Here is a 20,131-nt window from a genome sequence, read left to right on the forward strand (position 1 = left end):
TTCTGGAGAGTGGAAAGGGGAATGCCCATCTCAAGGGGTTGTTTCTGCGCTGCCAGTGCGCTCCAAGGCCAAGTGCAAGCCCAGTGTGTACAAGCTGCTTTCTACTTGAGCCCTGGAAAAAAAGTGTGCTGGGGATGCATTGCTCACAACATATTATTTCTGATCACGGGCACGATGAGACTGGGAGGATCAAGTTACTTTCTCTCAGTCAAGGAAACAGACCACGAACAAACCTGTCGTGTAGTACGTACTCCCCCTTCCTTTTCGAACCTCTGTTATTGAGATTATTTCCAGACAGACATTAATGTTGTTCTTCTATATGAGACGTGTTCCGTAGGGTCTGCAATGCCTCTGTACACTATATGAGACGTGTTCCGTAGGGTCTGCAATGCCTCTGTACACTATATGAGACGTGTTCTTTAGGGTCTGCAATGCCTCTGTACACTATATGAGACGTGTTCTTTAGGGTCTGCAATGCCTCTGTACACTATATGAGACGTGTTCTTTAGGGTCTGCAATGCCTCTGTACACTATATGAGACGTGTTCTTTAGGGTCTGCAATGCCTCTGTACACTATATGAGACGTGTTCTTTAGGGTCTGCAATGCCTCTGTACACTATATGAGACGTGTTCTTTAGGGTCTGCAATGCCTCTGTACACTATATGAGACGTGTTCTTTAGGGTCTGCAATGCCTCTGTACACTATATGAGACGTGTTCCGTGGGGTCTGCAGTGCCTCGGAGCTCATGTGTTAAAAGGGAAACTAATAGAATTGCAAATATGTTACGACAGAAACACAGGCTGCACCTGGGGTGGATTTTCCAGGTAGTGAGTCTTGATCCTCTCCTCGCTGTTTATCTTGTGGTCCCCATGGGTTGGAGCCAGGCAGGTGGCTGTGAGGTTGAGCATCTGGGAGCAGTGGCACCATACTGCTAGAGTGACGAGCCTGTCCTTCAGAAGGACAACAAAGCAGGTAGACAGATGTAGTCGTCACCTCCTGTTCCTTTGTGTGCTCGGAGTCTTTACACCTCTGCTTATTTCCCGTTTAAAGAGCATCGTCCCATAATTTCGGTGACCAACCTTGTGCTATTTATTTATGAACTCATAAAGACTCTCTTTTGTGTAAAATAATTGTAGTTGGATGCGATTTACAGTGTTCCTTTGAGTCTGTCAGGGTAGGACAGCTGGACTGTTTCTGTTCTCACCGTTTAATTGGCCTCCTTACCCTTTAGCTGGGAAAATTACTCAGTCATATACTGGTTTATTGAATCATTCACATTTATTGCATACTGACTGTCTTCTGTACTCTAGGAATACAAAAATGAATGACCCAGTTAGTGGCTTCTGCTGCTTTGATACCAGATCTATGGCAGCTAACCCGGGTGATGAGCACATGGTTCTATGAGACTGTCACCATAGTGGTGGCCTGGATCGCATTTCTATGTAGAACGGGCAAATGGCTAGAACAGTCAGACGCTTCCCCGGGAGACTGTACATCCGCTCCTCAAGGTGTTTTTCATTGTGTTCGGTTTCTAGCAAACATTCCTGCTTTTGCTGTTATCATCGGGATTTATTCCAGTAGCTGAGTTGCTCCATGCATTCCTAAATCTGTGGGGAAAAGCCTGAAGTGGGGTGTGTATGGTCAGTTTTTGAGGCATTGGGCTAGGAAGTCTCCAGCACATGCCCTGTCTACTCCACCCCACCCCCAACCCCTGTCCCCTGCTTTTATTTGCCAGTGTCTGCCTGTTGCTGCTTAGGTGGGTATTCTTTGAAGTGCTGGAATTGCTGTGGCCCACAAAGACTGGCGGATGGTGAGCCAGAGCCCTGACTGTAGTTAGTGAACTGGAAGCAAACCTTGGGAACATGGGAACATTGGCACCCAAAGCCTGAGGTTGTCTTAGGAAGCACTTTCTTCCACATCATTCACCCGTGCACTGCCTTAATTCTAGCAGGCAATGTACATCTCTGCTTTGATAGCCAGCATGCGTGTTTGTTTACCTTTAAACAGGGTTGGATGGTTTTCATTGGGCGCGGGGGCAGGGGTCACATATCAGAGAGCAATATCTGTCTTTTCCACTGTTTACTGGTCACCTCATTCTTGACAAAGGCCTCTGTGTGTGTGTGTGTGTGTGAAGTGCAGGTAGCAATGTATACAAATATAGGAGGCAGAGGAGGACATTGAAAAATCTTCCTCTGTGCTGTTCTCTGTCTCTCTGTCTGCCCCAGGAGTTGTAGATGAACCTGAAGCTTACTGTTTCAACCAGGCTATGCTAATTGACCAGTGACCAGGGATCTGCTCATCTCTGCCCCCTCACTCCACCCCTACACCATTTACTAGCACGTGAGGCCTTACCTAGCTTTTATGTGTGCTTTAGGGACTTGAACTCAAGTCCTCTTGCTTTCACCCCAAGTGCTTTTCTCAATGACCTGTCTTCACATGTATCCTCAGGAACGGTAATGCCGTGTGGTGTGCCTTCTCTAATATCCCAGTTCTGCCGTGGATGCAGTATAACCATATTAACCATTATGCTTCCTCCAGTACCAAGGGGTATGGATTGTTCTTTCACGTCCAGTCTCTTCGTCTGAACTCCTATCGACTCTCCTGCCTCTGGAGAGCTAATTCATCTTTTCTTGCTCTGGTTCTCCATGCCTTCCTTGCTACTGTACCTGTCCCTTCAATGCACAGCTCTGTGCATCTACTGGCCCTGAAGCTCTTACAAAATGGTCTGTCTCCTTATATGCTCTTCCACTCAGTCTGTTGATGCTGTTCCCTGTCTTCTCCACTAACTCTGTGCTCAGCCAAGGCTTTTCAAATGTCAGAATCAAAAGTATTTTTGTTTTTGATCTTCATTTGCCTCTGTATCCCATGGTGCTCCTCCGGAGACATCTGTAGCCTAGTTTTTGCTACAAGGGCATGGTTGGCTTTCTGGTCTGACATTGCTAGCACCTGTCTCTTGGTACTAATGGTGTAGTCTTCTCTCTGCCCACAATCCTTCTGTGATTCTGTGACATTGCCTCTGTGTCTCTGCCTCTCTGTGAGTTCCTTAATGAGTTTGCATTTCATTTTGTCTCCAGGCCTCGAATCTTCCACACCTCAATTTTTAAAGCTACAGACTGACCTTTTGGTCTTCCTGTTCCTTCCCTGGTGTTCTACACTTTAGATCTAAGGCCATCAGTCTGCATGGAGTTGATCGAGTTGTTCTCCCTGTGGCATCTAGATGTTTCCAAATGCTAATTTGTTTCATTCTTCCCTCCTCACTTCCACTATCTCAGTCTTCAGCCTGCCTCTCCTGTCTGCATGGTTGTAACAAGTGGGCTGGCCTTGCTACTCTGCTTCCACTGTGCCCCTTTGGATCCACCAGGAGAGAGTAATCCATCTGGAACCCACATCTGACCCAGGCTTAGCTGGCCACTACCAGGTCTAGTCAGAGATTTCTGAAAGAGACACAGAGTGGCCATCTGGCCCCAGTCTTTCTCCCTGGTCTGATAACATGGGTGTCATTCTATAGTGGGACCAAGAGCAGTAAGCCATGTGGTACAGTCTCTCTCCACTGCGTTTGCCTAACTCCAGCCCAGCCTTAGACATGTCAGACACCCTTTGTTCCTGGATGCCTTCTCTGACCTCTTCTTGTCTGGGCTAGAGCCCTATGCTGGATGGCAATCAAATCATTGCACTCACCCACCACTCTACAGGGCCCATCCTGTGCAAGTTTCTCAGCTCCGTGAACCACTGTCCTTGGAAACCAAGATGGTATTTTATTCGTCTTGTTGAGGAATGCTTGACTTCAAGTAGAGTTGTAACCTGTGCTTTTTAAATGAAAAGTTAATGATAGTAAGTTAATTAATGTCCACAGAAATGTGTAAAAATGTGAATATCTGTTACCTTTTGAAGGGAGCACAAAAGGAACTTCTGTACAGAGTGTAATTGATGTGTGCAGAAGTGTTAGTGTGCCCTCCCTCCCTCTCTCCCTCCCTCCCCACTTTGACATGTAACCTCTCCAATTCAAGTACATTTTCTTCTTTCCATTTGAGTTCTTAGAGTATTATTGGCAGGGTGTTAGTTCAGGTGTCATGACAACAAGCCAAGCTGATTCCATCCTTAGCATTGACTACAGAGATGCACAATCTTCCCAATGCTATGGGATAGGTGGACTTTCCGTCCCTGAGCAGGGATTCTTAGGTACCTGCCCTTTGGTCCCACTCACTGCAGGGGCCACATGCTAACCCTCTGCAGGCTTCATGCCCGCCTGCAGGGACAGAGTGATTCTTTCCCGCATGTGACAATGAATAATTCATAAACACGGTTATCTGGAAGGAGGTGGTCATCATTAGCATTTTAATGAAAAAAAAAACGCGATCATTATCCTAAGACTGTTTTATTTCTACCTTTTTGTGTCCTCTCCTTCAGCAGCTAGCCATCACACTGTTTCCAGAGTCCTTGGGAGTTCCGGAGTTCCCTGCTAACGCGCTGACTGTCGCTATGGGCAGAAGGTACCCACAGGCTCGCTGGTGTCCAAGCAGCTCATGTATGTATGCCACTGGGCACGTGTGTCTTCTTCCTCCTTCTCTCCTCTACCTTTCCTTCCATCCTTCCCTTTCTCTTCTCTCACTGCAGACTATCCCAGGGCTGGTGAACGCTCATAAGATGTATATGAGAGTATTTAGAAACGTAGAAGAACGTTTTGTTCTCTGTTACGGTTTTCATATCAGATAGTGATGAATGTTATCTAAATTAGTATTTTTATAATCAAGTAGCTCTATTAGACCAGATGATGCTTTTGTGTTTCAGTGTATCCATTCATCCATAGCCTTTAAGATGCTTTTTCTTTTCTTGTCACTATATATAAAACATTTAAGACAATAGGAATACCACAAATTAAAAGCATTTCTCAGTGACTGTTTTAATTCCATTAAAAAACAAAACCCCAAACTCCACTCTGGTCCTAGAGAGGCCCCAGCAGTGAACCTTTGTTTTCTGTGCTTTGGGTAGAATGGCTTGTTTCGTGTGTCTCCGCGCTCACTGTACGCAGACACACTGCCCTGGAGATGGCTCTCCGTCTTCTAACCCTGGCGCTCACCCAGCCGCTTTGGGGAAGTGGTCTGTTGCTCTTCGGATGGTCCTTACCCGCTGATTAATGTCACTGCAGGAAGAGAAGGGACTGCCTCCCATCTGACGGTCTGCCCCTTTGTTGATGTCTTTGACCATCTCGTTCTTCACTTCCTTTGGTCTTCATGCTGTATAGATGATTCGTTTATTTTGTTACTTTCCTTTGGACTCTCTAGAATGCTGGTCCCCGGTCAGGGAGGTGTTGGGATGTCTCCCCCACACTTGTTTTGCTCCTATAGTGATAGTTATATCTTCACCCTGCAGCCCCATTTCCTTGTCCAGCTCAGGTTTTGTTTTCTTCCTAGAAAAGTTAGAAACCTCTTCAGGCGCCTGTATAGTCAACCTGGTCATTAGAAGCAGTGGTGTTTTAGAAGCCGTGGGGATGGACTGCTCCTCGCAATAGCAGAGATTCCCATCAACCACCAGCAGCAAGCCAGCAGCACCGGGGCAAACAGGGACCCCTCGCAGAGCTCTCCTACTGCTGGGCGGATGGCTCAGTGATCAAGTAGTCGATCTTCTTGAGGACCCAGGTTTGCTTCAGAGCAGCCACAGGGTGACTCAAACCATCTGTAACTCTAATCCCAGGAATCCTCATCCTCTTCTGACCTCTGATGATACCAGCACACATATGGGTGCACATACATACATGCAGGCAATCACCCATACACAAGAAATAAGTCTTTAAGGACATAATTAAAACAAGAAGTAAAATGAGCTGCCTTAGAAAAGAGCGTCACCAGGGTAACACGTGTACCTGGGTGCTGTAGAGGGAGACAGACAGACACATTGTGGCCAATGCCTGTGGGAGCTGAGGGTGGATTTCTGTATTTTTAAACTTTAACATTTTGGGTGGTTATGTAAGTACCTATGTAATCTCTATTTTGTCCCTTACCCTCAAAGCCGAAATAATCTCTGATCTTGCTGGGGGTGGGGATCCCTACCCTTCTGTAAGGGGACACTGACAGGCATGGACACTGTTGATCCACGTGCCTTGGTAGGATCTGACATTTTCTTCTTGGCCTGCACAAATGCTGCTTTCACGGGGTCCACTCAAAAGAGTTGGGAGAGGAATTCTTCCTTCAGATGCTTACAGTTGCTTGGGCTCCGAGAAGAGCGGAAGAAATAAATCTAGACAGGAGGCTCGTGTTTGTGGAAATGCTTTTTCCTCACCGTCTGGGAACAAAGACGCCACCTGTGATTTTTCTCAAACATACTATGCATTCCATGTCGTACGGGCCTGTACTGCCCTTGACTTTCAAGGAATCACTTCTTTCCCTCCTGTGGTGTTTCCTACCTAGAACTCTCTAGGAGAGTTCCTCCCTCACTTTCACTGGGCCATGCACATCTAGCTGGCCTCCGAGAGGAGGTGGCTTCCAATTGCTGTTCCAAGGCTTCTGCTAAGGAAGTTGCTTGCATCTGTTTGGGACGGAAGGAGAGTGAGTGACCCCCTTTTCCAAGGGTTATATGTCACCTGGAGCTGCCCTCCTGGGAATCTAGATGGTAACTCACACCCTCTTTATCTATTTATGTATTTTTATTTATTTTCTGTTATCACTCCTCAGTCCTCTGCCTTAGCATCCCCTTTATCTGTGTGGCTTCTTTCCCATTCCCTTCCTCCCTCCTTTGTTTCTCGCCTTTCCTGATGACTTAATGAGGTTTGTCTGGGGAGATCTGCAGCCCAGCTTCTAGGAGCCCTTACACTCAGTGGCCCTTTCTGCTCTCATATCAGGCAAAGACACTAAGAGGATCCAGGGGCCCAGTGCCAGGCCTCTGTCTCTGGAGGGTCATACTGTTCCCTGGGTATTATTTCACAAAAAGACAACAACAAAAATATCTCTTCTGTTTATGATTTTATCCTCAAGTGTGATCAGAATAGCAGTCAAGGGTTGGCAGTACACGCTGCTATACTTGGGGTTGTCTTTGAGGCTCTTGTGTCGAATCGGAGTTTTAATTTTCCTTCTGTTTGGGGAATCTGCCTTCCAGCGGTATCTATTCACACAGTAGGGTGCTCCTCTGAGACAGAATGTGGAACGGCATCTATTGAGCCCCGGAATAGGAAGTGAAGTAGCCACAGCTGACCTTGCCTGATCTTTTAAAGCAGTTATGTTTGCTTTTATCAAGACCCGACTTTAAAGTATTCCCGGAATTGCTAATATCGTTGCCTCATGGTTTATTACTGTATATATCCAGCTGTTCGTCTGTTTGCATGTCTGAAGCCACCGCTGTAGCCATGGACCACAGGCCCTGCTCTGAAGCCCCTCTGCCTTCAAATTTCATCATACAAAGTTAATCCCTTTGGGGAATGTCTGTCTCAGATCCTGCAGCTCCCCTGCTGGAAGAGTTTGGGGCTTTCTCATCAGTCCAGAAAGTCACCCTATTATATTTGTATCAGCTATATTTTCTTTTTCTCTTTAATACTTATCTTGCTATAATAAACAGTCAAGGTTGTTTGTATTGTTATTTTTTTTTTTCAACCAAAATCTTATTCCATGCTTGAAGCTGCTCCTTGCACTTTGGGCCCTGGGCTGGCCCTCTTTGTGTGGCCCCCCCGAAATGATGATACATCATTTTGGTAACTTGCTAACACCCTGCTCCCTTTTGTCCCCGTTTCATGGGGGGGGGGGGAGAACTAATGACATGACATTCACTAACTTAGGTGACATCGTGACAGGTTCCCCTCACTGCCTGAAAGGTTTAACAGGAGTGGTGGCTGACACCTGTCTTGCATTTCTTCCCTTCCCTGACTAAACCTCGTGACCACAGGGACTCAGGAGTATCCTGCAGACAGCTCTCTATAGAAGAGGAGCAGCCATGGGGCTGCACTATAAACCATGCCTGGAATGAGGGTTTCATAAAGAAAACGACAACAGAAAAGAGGGAGTAGGAAGGTCACAGTGCTGCCAAAGATAACTTTTAAACACTGCGTTGAATTCTTTCCCCTACGCCAAGCACGTAGTGATAGTTCCTTACTTGGTGTGTCTTTGCTGACAGCAGTGGAATAATGTACACGATGCTTGCACAGCAAGGTGCCATTTTTGCTTTTCATTTGGAGAACATTCTATATCTGAGCTACATCCTCAGCCCTGTAAATCCCTTCCTAACCAGTTCGTTGACTTTCACAGTAGACTGGAACAGCCAGGGTCAGAGGTCACGATTACAGTTGGTGCTTGTTGAGTTCCCTGCGTGGAAGGAGAAACTTTCCAAATTGGACACTGCTAGTCAGGCTGCTAAACTCACTTCTGCCTTCCATGCTTTGACCTCAGCACCTGGTCTGAAAACATGGCGTAGGTACCCGGAAATACTAAGAGTGAGCTTGGACAGAACTGGTGGTCTCAGGCAAGGTATGTGTTTTCTGCTCAGCTTGGGTTTCAAGAAAGATTGGATTTTGACTAAAACCAGAACACTGAGCACTGTGTTCAAGGTTGAACAGCCAAGTGAGCCTCAATGGCCAGAACAGCCCAGACAGGATGTGATCCCCAAGAAATGACTTGCAAGGCAGTTTGCCCTGTGCATGATGCAGGATTGTGAAGGTCAGAGAGACTGGGGTCCCTGGGGAAGCTCAAGGTTTTAATAATAAGATTCCACAAATGAGTTTGTGTGGGATTTGGGAGAAGTTAGAAACAACAAATCTTAAGATGGCAGCAACATCCACCATCCCTGTTTATTTTTTTCTTGAGTCATGTTCTTTATTGTTCTTCCTGTTCTTCTGTCCTCTGATTTTCTTCTAAGTTCTAATTCTTTCTAGTTCTCCTTTGTTTCAATTCTGCTTAAACTCTCCTTCACTTCTCTGCCTAGCTTAAATACATTTTTTATTGATTTTTATTGAGCTCTACATTTTTCTCTGTTCCCCTACCTGCCTCTCCCTTCCCCCTTCAGCCCTCCCCCAAAGTCCCCATGCTCCCAAATTTACTCAGGAGATCTTGTCTTTGTCTACTTCCCATGTAGATTAGATCTATGTATGTCTCTCTTAGTGTCCTCATTGTTACCTAAGTTCTCTGACCATCCCTGTTTTTTTTTTTTTTAATTATGTATATACACAGCAGACAGTGCAGGGAGACACCATGGTGACGATTCTCACGTACCTTCCTGGTCCACGCAGATGAACCTGATCTATTCAGCACTCCATGTGGCTCTTTCTGATAAGCTAGATTTTTCCTGTGTGTGATCGTATATTTCATTGCCTTTTCTGACTGTTAGCCAAGGAGCTGGACTGGCTGATGGGAAAGCACTGGCCTAAAAAATTCTGATAACTTCTGCTTTTCAGAGAGAAGAATGCAAATGAAGTCTTACTCCAGGGAGAACCAAGGGAGAAGTAGCAAATGTATTCAAGACATAGAACTCGGGATATTATTTGCTAGCTAATGTCTTAGATGGGGTTACGATTGCTTTGATGAAACACTATGACCAAAAGCAAGTTGGGAAAGAAAGGGTTTGTTTGGCTTACACTTTCACATCATAGTCCCTTGTTGAAGGAAGTCTGGGCAGAAGCTCAAATAGGGCAAGAGCTGATGCAGAGGCCTTTGTGGGATGCGGCTTACTGGCTTGCTACCTCTCGCTTATTCAGCCTGCTTTCTTATAGAACCCAGGACCACAAGCCCAGAGATGGCAAATGAACTAGACCTTCCCCCATCAATCACTAATTAAGAAAATGCCCTACAGGCTTGTCGACAGCCCATCTTATGGAAGCATTTTCTCAACTGAGACTGCCTCCTCTCCGAGACTCTAGCTTTTGTCAAGTTGACCTAAAACAAGTCAGCACAGATAGTAAGTAGTATTTAACCTGGGGATTTTAACTGCTGAAAATAGCTTCAAATAGGCCGAGGCAAAGACCATTTAAATGCAAGTGATCACACAGTCAAGTACCTATAGTAATTTGAGTGTGTAATAGCAGTTAACAGAAATAGAAAATGCTCTTCTACCATAATGGTAATCTGGTTTGCTAAACAGGTGGATTTATATCCATTTCCTGGCGTAATTGTACAAATGCTTCTGAAAACAGAATTCTGAGGAACCATTCTGTATGTGATTAGAGAACAGGACCTGACCCATAAGTAGAGCTCGTTAGAAAAATACCGAGTGATCCAATGAGTGCTTTCTGGATTTGCACGGCTGTAAGAAGGGAGGAATTTTGTTCACGCCCAACTCTGTCCAGGTAGTGCACTTGGTCCTGCAGCTTCCCTTGTGGTCAGGACTGTTTCTTTGTTCTGGCAACAGTGCCGTGGTTCGCTCCCCCCTGTATGCATCATCCCTCTCTTGCTTAATTCCCTGATGTCCTTCTCTGCACCCCAGAAGGTCACTTGTATGGCCTGGTGTGTTTTATTGTTGGTTTTCTTTATGGCCCACCAGGCTGAGTCATGAAATCTCCCCTTTCTGCTCTTTTGTTTCTTATTGCTGTTCCCTCAACTCATTGCACATTTAATGACATAAAATAACACGAATTATTCTCTTACAGCTTTGGAGACTGGAAGTTTCCAAGAGACACAGGGAGGGTTCAGGCCATAGTGTGAGCAGGGCTGGCTCCTCATGGGAACTTTAGAGGAGAATGCCTAGCTTTGACTGTTCTGATTGTGCTGGCTACTTATAATGGCTGCCTGTGTTCTTTGACTTGAATGGAGCCATCTTCCCTAGGCCCCTACCCCCTTGTCCTGGGTGTCAGATCTCATTACCTTGCACCTGTAAAGACAATTGTGACCATCAGTCAGGGTCTGAGATAATTCAAACCTCCTCCTCTGAAGCCTTCATCACAGAGTCCAGGGGTCATGCAAAGCACCATGGGTCCCATGCTGAGTAGTGGCTATCCAGAAACAGAGGCCACGTTCATCCTTTTTCTTCCTTGTCTCAATCTTTTCCTTTGCTTTTTACTGCTTACAGGAATTTGCATACACAAACCCACATGAGTGCTTGTATACACACATTTGTAGAAAAAAACATAGAGCCCTGCCCCCAAGCAGATGAGCCCTATTGGAACTGGTGCAGTTACACTAGCCGGGAGGTCAGATTTCTCATTACTTCCTAGGATGAAGAGACAAACGTACAGGAAAAGGAAATATGAGGCCCTAGGACATTTTTGTTGACACATCTCCGCCTTGTTTTGGAGCAAACTCTGTGCTGAGTGATTCTAGCCACTGACCAAGCTATCTTTTAGGTCATAAATTCTCTTTGACTTTTTCTAGTATATTATTGAAGTTGCACCCTTCACAGGATATAAGTTTCACATATTATTCAGGTTCTTAAAATATAAAGTTTATAAGTGTTTAATATACTTACAGAGTTGTGTGGCCAGCACCACTTCGGTGGAATTCTTGGGTAATTTTTCCTCAAAAAAGAAATTATAGCTATCATTCATATTCCTCCCCTTCTTTCTACGCCATCACAGATCCATTTTGTCTCAATGGATTTGCGTATTCTGAACATGTTATATAAATGGAATTGTGTCTAGGAACTTTGGTTATGTAGCATAGTGTTCCCAACATCCACCCACGCTGCATACCGCTCTTTGCCATTGCCAGACAGCATTTGTTGTTAGTAGACACGCTACACTCATTACCCATCCATTCGTCGTGGGCATTGAAGTTATTTCTGCTTTTTGTCACATAAGTAATGTAACTGGAATTTCTATATCTGTTTTCAGGTAACACTTGTTTCAGCTTCTCTTGGGCTTTATCTGAGAATGCAATTGCTGGTTTGTTCCACTTAATGTTTAGAGGAGCTGCTCACCATCTTTGAGGAATAATTGGACCCTTTTGTTATCATGCTGGTCTTGGGTCGCTGTTTCTTCACATTCCTCCCAACCTCGTTACTATGTGTATTTTGGTTATAACCACCCTACCAAGTCTTGTGTATTAATAATTGTAGGTATTGTTTGCATTTTCCTAAGAACAATGTTGGGCATCTTATTTTGGTGCTCATTTTAGAGAAATACTCAAAGCCTTAGTTCTTTGCAAACGCGGGTTACTTGTCTTTTGTTGCTAGACTGTAAGGGTTGCTCTTGCTGGACAGCAGACTCTCCTCAGTCCCCAGTTTCCTGCTACTCTTGTGAGATGTCCTAAGCACAACAGTTTTGAATTTAGATGATGTACCATTTATTTGTCTCTGTTAACCCCTACCTTGTGGGTGCTGTTGTTGTTGTTATATAAAATCATCACCAAACTGTTGGAGATTTACCCACCTGTTTCATTTTTCCTCGAAATTTTATATTTTTAGCTCTTACATTTGGGTAGAGTTAAGTTATGTATATAAGCCAGTGTTGTCTTCTGAGTTTATGGTTTAGTATTTGTTGAAGAAACTTCATTTTTGAAGTCCAATGTGACAGTTTCTGCAGAGAACCCTATGGACTTTGTGGGGAGTGCCTTTCACTCTGGATCGTTTGGGCAACAATATAACTGCTATTTTCTTCCAGACAAACTCATTTTCTATTTGTTTTGGTTTTCTTTCATTTCTTTCACCAATATCTTATAGTTTGTAGTGTATGCAGCTTGCACTCCTATCAATAAAATCTATTCCTAAATATTTTGATACTATTGTAAATGATAGGATACTTTTCTCTTTTTAAAATTGATTTTTTTTGCATGTGTGCCTTTGTATGTGGGTGGGTGTATTTGTGTGTGTGTGTGTGTGTGTGTGTGTGTGTGTGTGTGCGTGGTGTGCATGCATGCATGTATTAGAGCATTGAGGCAGGTGATCATCCTCAGGCATTATTTACTCAGAAGCCATCTGCATTTCTTGAGACAGACTCTGCTGGAACTTGGGGCTTGCTGATTCAGCTTTGTTCCGCCAGCCACTCCCAAGTAACCACACAGAGACTTAATATTATTAATGATATTATAATTAATTATAGTAATAATTATATTCATTATAAATGCTCAGCCAGTAGCTCAAGTTTGCTTTTAGCTAGCTCTTATAGCTTAAGTTAACCTATTTCCATTCATCTGTGTGCTACCCAAGGCTTGTTTGCCATTTACCTCATCTGTCCACTTCCCATCCTGCTCACGTCTCATGGTGTCTTCTGACTCCTCAGACTTCGCCCCTCTTCTTCCCAGCATTCTCTCTGCCCTGAAAAATCATTGAAAGCCATCGACCAATCAGATTTTTTACTGACAATGAGAGCAACACATCTTCACAGTGTACAGAAGGATTATTCCACAGCAGCTAGGCTTCCTGACCAGCGAGGTTCAGGGATTTTCCCTGCTCCTCAACATTGGCTCATAGGCATGTGCCACTGTGTGTGGCTTTTATATGGGTGCTGAGGATCGAATTCTAGTCCCGAGGCTTGCACTTTATTGTCTCTCTCTCTCTCTCTCTCTCTCTCTCTCTCTCTCTCTCTCTCTCTCTCTCTCTCTCTCTCTCTCTCACACACACACACACACACACACACACACACACACACACACACCAGATTTTAAATTATTTATTATAGTATTTGGAAACAGTTGATTTTTGTATGTTGGTCTTGAGACCAATTTAGTTGCTCATTTTAGAGAAATGCATATTTATCTTCTTTTCTATGTTCACTTTCAAGATACTTTGCAGGTTTTTGTTTGTTTTTTTCTATTTTTTTCTAATTATTTCAATATATTTCTGACTTTTTTTGAGACTGACTACACTATTTCTAGGTTAACTAGCTGGATTTACTGGCTATACCTGTTGGTATCTTATTTGGTGATAACCCCTGGTTCTGAGGGTCTGTATCTGTGGGGTTATTTGATGTCAATCCCTCGTGAGCACGAGTGTGCAAACAGGGTAGTTTCTCCATTGCCCTAATGATATCTTGGTGCCCATTGGGCTGTTATGTCTGGTCCCATGGTGTCAGGACATCTACTCTCTGGTGGGGACCTCATGTTACCTGACTTCATACCTTTAGACCTTTGGCTTCAGTTTGGAGAGTTTGGTTTCCCTTTGCTGATGTATGACTCTTTCTTCTCTGTGAGTCATCAGAATCTTAGCTGCCAGGCTTTTTATACATGTCTGAAAGTCTTCGCTTTTTAACAAATGGTATCCTATTCATTTTGTTTATCTGCGCAAAGTGTCAGAACCCTCCCTGGTGACCTCCACTTGCCATAATGGCCGGAAGCTTTGTCGCTGTACTCTGATGAAAGAATTTAAGGCTTCTGAGGCATCAGATTGCAATCCCTGATTTCTACACAGCTTTAAACAAAGCAAGTGGCAAGTAAATGTTCACTCAGTCAATGGGTGTCTGCGGAGCTGTCTGTGGAGATGCTATAAGTGCAAGCCACCTCCCTGCTGTGGTGGAGTGCAGGCAGTGATGGTCAGCTCATCCCGCAGGACGTGCCTCTTCGCCAGGTCTCACGATCTGTGTACACCAGTCTGGATTGTTACCTGGAAGCCTGCCTGCTACCTTTGTTTTTAGGGACTCACTAATGCATGACCATGTTTCATATATCCAGTGGCTTAGTTATGAACCAATATTGGAGATAGGAAGGAAAGGCTATCTGTGTATATTTATCTTTCCTGAAGAGACAAGTGAATTTTTGACAACACATTAAGATCTTCCTTGTATGTTTACTTCTGTTTTATTTTGTTTCCTCAATATCTTCTGTCTTCTCCTCTAAGTAAAGCTTAATGTATGTACATACATATGTATGTATGTATATATGTATGTGCGTACGTACATATGTATGTATATATGTATGTACTTCAGGCAAGACCTTTTATGTAGCCTAGGCTAGCATCAAGCTTATGATTGTCCTGTTTCAGCACCCTGATGGCTGCCTTCACAGATATGTGTTACCATACCGGGCTTGGAATATTACTTTGATATGATCAGCAAGCATCCTTCTCACCTGGGTGCTCTGGGGTAATCAAGTTCTCCTTCAGTAACAGAGGATGAAACTAGAAAGCCCCGTGGCAAGACTTCACTAGGAACTGACAAGGAGCCTGCTTGTTCTCTCTTCTGTGGCAGAAGGGCTTGGAAAGCCATCCATGGGGGTGGGGCTTTGTGTGCCTTCCCTTTGACTTCTCTAGTTAGCTGAGGGCGCCTGTGACCTGAGTCCTTGCTTTGAATCCAAGGCCGGCCTGGGCTATAGCTGACACCTGTATCAGACAACAAGCCAATCAGGGACCCAAGCTGCTGCACAGGGATGTTCTGGAGTCAGTAGAGTGGTTTCTCCAGGTTTCCTGGCCGGTTTATGGAAGCCCAGAATTGCTTTGAAGGCGGTGAACCTGCTGTGTCAAATGAAAGCCTCAGAAATCCTTACAAAATAAAACAGATGAATTCTGAAAGGGGTGGCCTGGTTTGTTTCAGAGTCCCCGGATAGGTCAGCTTATGGCTAGCTTCTCCACTGCTAGGCCGCTCTATGTGGATATATGTGAAGAATAATGAGTGCATACTACTAAATATTCTGTAGAATATCTGGTTTCTAGTCAATGTTCTCTCAGTTTTGTGGGCAGTGAAATCCACAGGTTTTCACCTGTTCTCTGCATGTCCTTCCTTTCCATCATCTGATAATGGGGAACTTGGTCCCCCGGCTCCCAGGGTGCAGAGCGAGTCCCCAGAGAGCTCAGGTTTCATGCTGCTTATCTGAAATTTGATGCCATTAAAATCGACAGACTGGCTAACACAGAAACCACGCATCCTGCTACCATCCTGTCCTGCCACAGGAGTTTGCCGGAAGCCGAGAACATTTCCTATTGTTTGGGACGTCAGAAGATAGAAGCTTTGGGAGAAAAGCGGTGCTTAGATCATGGCATGGTTAGATTCAACCTGCTGGAGTCCAGGAGTTATCCTGACATCACTGGGAGTTTGGGAAGAGTTATATGTTTAACCCCACAATGAGTTTTCTGCAGTACCTGTGACCAGCGGTGACCCTAATTATGTCATCGTCAATCAGATTATGTCTCGTATCCGCTTAGAGGAGAGGCGGGCCAATGAGGAGAAGAGAGCATCTCCCTCTCGTGGAATGTAGTGTGGTGGGAGTGTCTATGGTTTGGTCATGTAGCTGACAGATCAGATGTGGGACTCGGGGTGCCAGGAATGGTCTTTGAAGGCCACAGGAAGTGGGATGTTAAGGAGGGACCCTGACACACTGGATCAGATGGGAAAGGGCCAGCAGGGCACATGCCCTGGCAGAAACAAAGAGAGTGTTCATAGTAATATTAATGTCTAGTACATAGAGAGTGTTCATAGTAATCTTAATGTCTAGTACATAAGGAGTGTTCATGGTAATATTAATGTCTAGTACATAAAGAGTGTTCATAGTAATACTAATGTCTAGTACATCGAAGCAGCAATTCTTCCTGTCTGCTGCTTTCATCTTGTGTCCTTGTGACCACTTTCATCCCTCGGTATCACATGAAGGATCTGAGGCACAGAGACAATAAGCATGTTGTTTGAGGCCATAGAGAAAGCCGTGGAGATTAGATTTGAATGTCGCGCTACGGTCTCTGTTGTAAACCACAGGACAAAAATGCTCCAAGGTCAGGATCTGGTGAGATGAGGTTTTCCCATCCCTGCTTCTGTTGCCCTGAGTTGCGAGGAAAGGAGGAATTCCCGCTGCTGTAGAGCTGTATGTCCCTCCTACCCGGAGCCTAAATAAGCCCTCCCTCCCTTAAATGACTTTGTCAATGTTTTCTTTTAAAGCCACAAGGACACTAGCTTAAGACAGGCCGTTCTTGTGGGAAGTGTCACTGGAGAAGGTAGAGGTGAAGTGGATCAAGCAAATCCTGATGCTGAGAGTGGGCCAGATGCTGGAGCTGGAGAAATGAGAAGGACCGAGAAGGATGAAGGACATCTCCAGTGATGGAAAGGGGGCATTAGACAGACTTCCAGTAGAAAAGCTTTATGGATTACAGTTCAACGTGATAGAAGGGTCCTGGGCCCACATAACACTGGGTGACCAGAATTCCCTGTAGTGAACATACGACTTCATTCTAAACATCAAAACCCTAGAATAAGTCCAATGAGGTAAGGGTGGAGCTTTAGGCAGAATGTTTAGCATCCTGATAAAACATGACAAATTGGTCTATAAATGTCATTTTTCCTTCCCTTTTTCCTTGGAAGCTGATAAGGTGACCAAATCAGAGCAGCCATCCTGTCATGAGGGGGACAAGAATAAAGGAAAGATAGAGCCGTGTGGAAATGGCTGCCTTGACATTGCTGCTGTTTAGCCATTGCCAGCATCGCTGAGCATCCCGACTCTGTATGTGTTGAATCTATTCCTAGATAAGTTTTCTGGTACCTAAAACCAAACACAATGTTAGATGGAGTAAATTGAAAGCTATTATGGGCCTTTTCCTATATGCTGTGATGGATACATAATGTCGGTGATCTTCAGGATGACCTTTAGCCTGGTTGAAAACAACCTCTGAAAGTTTAATACCTTGTATTGAAAAGTGTTCACAGTTGGGAGTGATGAGTTGTGGACTTAGAAATGTAATTTTCAGGCTAAATGAATTTATGTGTATGAACTCTCTGTAGCAAGTCCCACTAAGGTACTGTTCACAGGCAGTATCTTCTTAGTGCTTCCCCCCCCCCCCCCCTTATGACAGCCTCACTTTCTGGTGAAGTACATTGCATGTGTTTATGGCTGTGGCAGAAACGATAGCTACACTTGGGATAATAGCATAAATAGTCTTGATTTCTTGAAAATGTGGAGCTCCAACAGGCTTTATTGGATTTCAGGGTAATGGTGTTATTACATTTTCTACCTCTTTCCAAAATGTGTTGTGGCTAGGTTCCAAGCTGGTGACTTAGAGAAATTTGAGGCTCTGTACATTTATGAAGGAAAAAATTATCTTGGGATGCTCAATTGCTCAGGTGGGGTAAGGAGAATAATTGGATTTTCTTCTTTATCACGTTAGACTTTCCATGTCTCATGCAGATATGGACGGTAGGAGTGGTTGGTGACGTGCCTCCTGGAGATGGGGTCGGAAATGAAAATCGTCTGCCAGACCATTAGGGGGAAAAGATAGTAAGTCATAGGGAGACACATTGTAAAGAGAGAGGCACTTTGAACATCATCTGATAAAATCCTGCCTTTAGTTATGGCCTTGTGATTTGATTCCTAGAAGGAGTTTGGACATTCATTAGAAAAAAGAAAAACTTGGGGTTACCCTATGTATCCTCTTTCTTTTTTGTTTTTTTTTTTTATTTTTTTTTAAGATCAGAATGTAATTACATCATTTTCCATTTCCTCCTCCAAACCCTCCCATATATCCCTCCTTGCTCTCTTTCAGATTCATGGCCTTTTCTTTGCATTAGTCGTTGTTGTATACATATATGTATATATGTATGTACATAGCTATTTCTAAATATATAAATTAACCTGCTCAGTCTGTATATTGTTACCTGCATGTCTGTTTTCAGGGCTGACCATTTGGTATTGAATAACCAATAGTTAGTTTGCTCTTCCCTGGGGGAGACTGTTTCTCCTGCTCTTAACATTGCCTGTAGTTCTTTCTATTGGGTTGAGGCCTCCTGGGCTTTCCCATCTGTGTAGGCATGTCTTTCGTGCTTGATCAGCTAGTGTTTAGTCAGTCCTGTAAGCGAGACGTGACAGGTATGGCTTCTGACGTTCCTAGGTGAGCACCAAAGAGCTGGAACCCAGAACCCAAAGACACAGGCACGTGTTTGGGCTGCCTCATTTTCCCCATTGGAAAGGTTATTTCTTTCAGCTCATGGACGTTTTGGACAGGATTACAGAAACCGCCACACTGTTTCAGTGCTGTCTGGAGGATTCATGGTGCTCCCCTTAGGAACCACTCAGGAGCTGGGCGGTGCTCCACATGCCCCTTAGGAGGCAGACCAGCCCAAGCCCAGAAACCCAAGACCTTTGCACACGGGAAGCATTCAGTGGGCTCCCTAAAGATCTGGGTATCAGGTTGGGCCCCCTTAGGATTCAGGCGGTAGAGAACAGATCATGCAAGTACACACTGGGGGTGGACGGGGGCGGCGAGTTGGCTGGTTTGGCCAGACTGAGCCAGGACTGAGGTGTTCCTCAGCACTCATCAAGAATTTTGTTTTTTAAGGTGGTGGATGGAAATTCTTAAAGTAACTAATGATGTGATGGTGATGGCAGTTAAGGCAGTCTTTGAAAATTATTATTATTTCAAAAATGAAAATATAATTATATCACTTTTTCCCTTTCCTTTCCTCCTCCTAGCCCCTCCCATGTAACTGTTTTTTCTTCCTCCTGAGTTCATGGCCTCTTTTTCTTTAATAGCTTTTGTTTCTCTCTCTCTCTCTCTCTCTCTCTCTCTCTCTCTCTCTCTCTTTCTCTCTCACACACGCACACACACACACACATATACACACACCTCTAAACACAGACATATTCAGTCCATTTAGTGCTGTGCGTGTATGATTTCAGGGCTGACCATGGTGTTGGATAGCCTGTTGGGGGTTCATCCTCCCCATGGAAGATTATATCTCCTGCTCTCAGCATTCTTGCCTGAAGTTCTTGATCTAGGAATGGGCCCTGAGAGATCTCTTCCCTTCTGTGTTAGCGTGGCTATTGGTGTTTGTCATTTAGGCAGCCATGTTATTGAGGCATCATGGGTGGAGCCTTTTCGTCATTTCTAGGAGATATAATCTCACAGCGGCTTTCCTGGTCCTTGTGGCTCTTACAATTTTTCCTCCCCCTCTTCCCGAATGTACCCTGATTCTTAGGTGCAGGAATTGTGTTGTAGATGTATCAACTGGGACTGTATTTTGCTTGGCGGTGGTTTCCCATAATGGCCTCCATCTGCTGCAAAGATCAGTTTCTTTGATGAGAGATGAAAGGACAAATATTTGGGGTGCAGTTAGGAAGTAGGCCCAGTCGATAGTAGGTTCCTCTCTAGAATTCACGACCTTACTGTCTCTGGGTAGTTGCCTTGTGACACCAGGTATGATTTTTCCTCCTGTTGAGTTTGTTCTTGGTTCCCATCCAGTTACGGTGCCACCACGGGTATCATGTCACACTGGTCATTAGCATGCCGTCTTCACTGTGCCTCCTCCTTTCTGGGCGCTTTACACACGCTGACCTAACTCCCACGGGAGCCTTAAGTGCTAGCTAGGTATTCTGTCTG

The 20,131-nt window shown here is 44.6% G+C and overlaps 1 protein-coding gene across 9 annotated transcripts in view; it reads left to right on the forward strand.

Moving 5' to 3' along the window:
* Apbb2 (amyloid beta precursor protein binding family B member 2) overlaps positions 1–20,131 on the forward strand; it is a 325,526-nt gene that overhangs the window by 127,278 nt on the left and 178,117 nt on the right. For 8 of the 9 annotated variants that reach the window (XM_038324988.1, XM_038325004.2, XM_038325021.2 and 5 more), the window contains exon 3: positions 4,409–4,526. The gene's annotated coding sequence lies outside the window, so the exon portion shown is untranslated. The remainder of the gene's footprint in view (positions 1–4,408; positions 4,527–20,131) is intronic. The other variant, XM_038324971.2, reaches the window with a different exon arrangement.

This window comes from Arvicola amphibius, chromosome 1, assembly GCF_903992535.2.
Source record: "Arvicola amphibius chromosome 1, mArvAmp1.2, whole genome shotgun sequence".
Lineage (NCBI taxonomy): Eukaryota > Metazoa > Chordata > Mammalia > Rodentia > Cricetidae > Arvicola > Arvicola amphibius.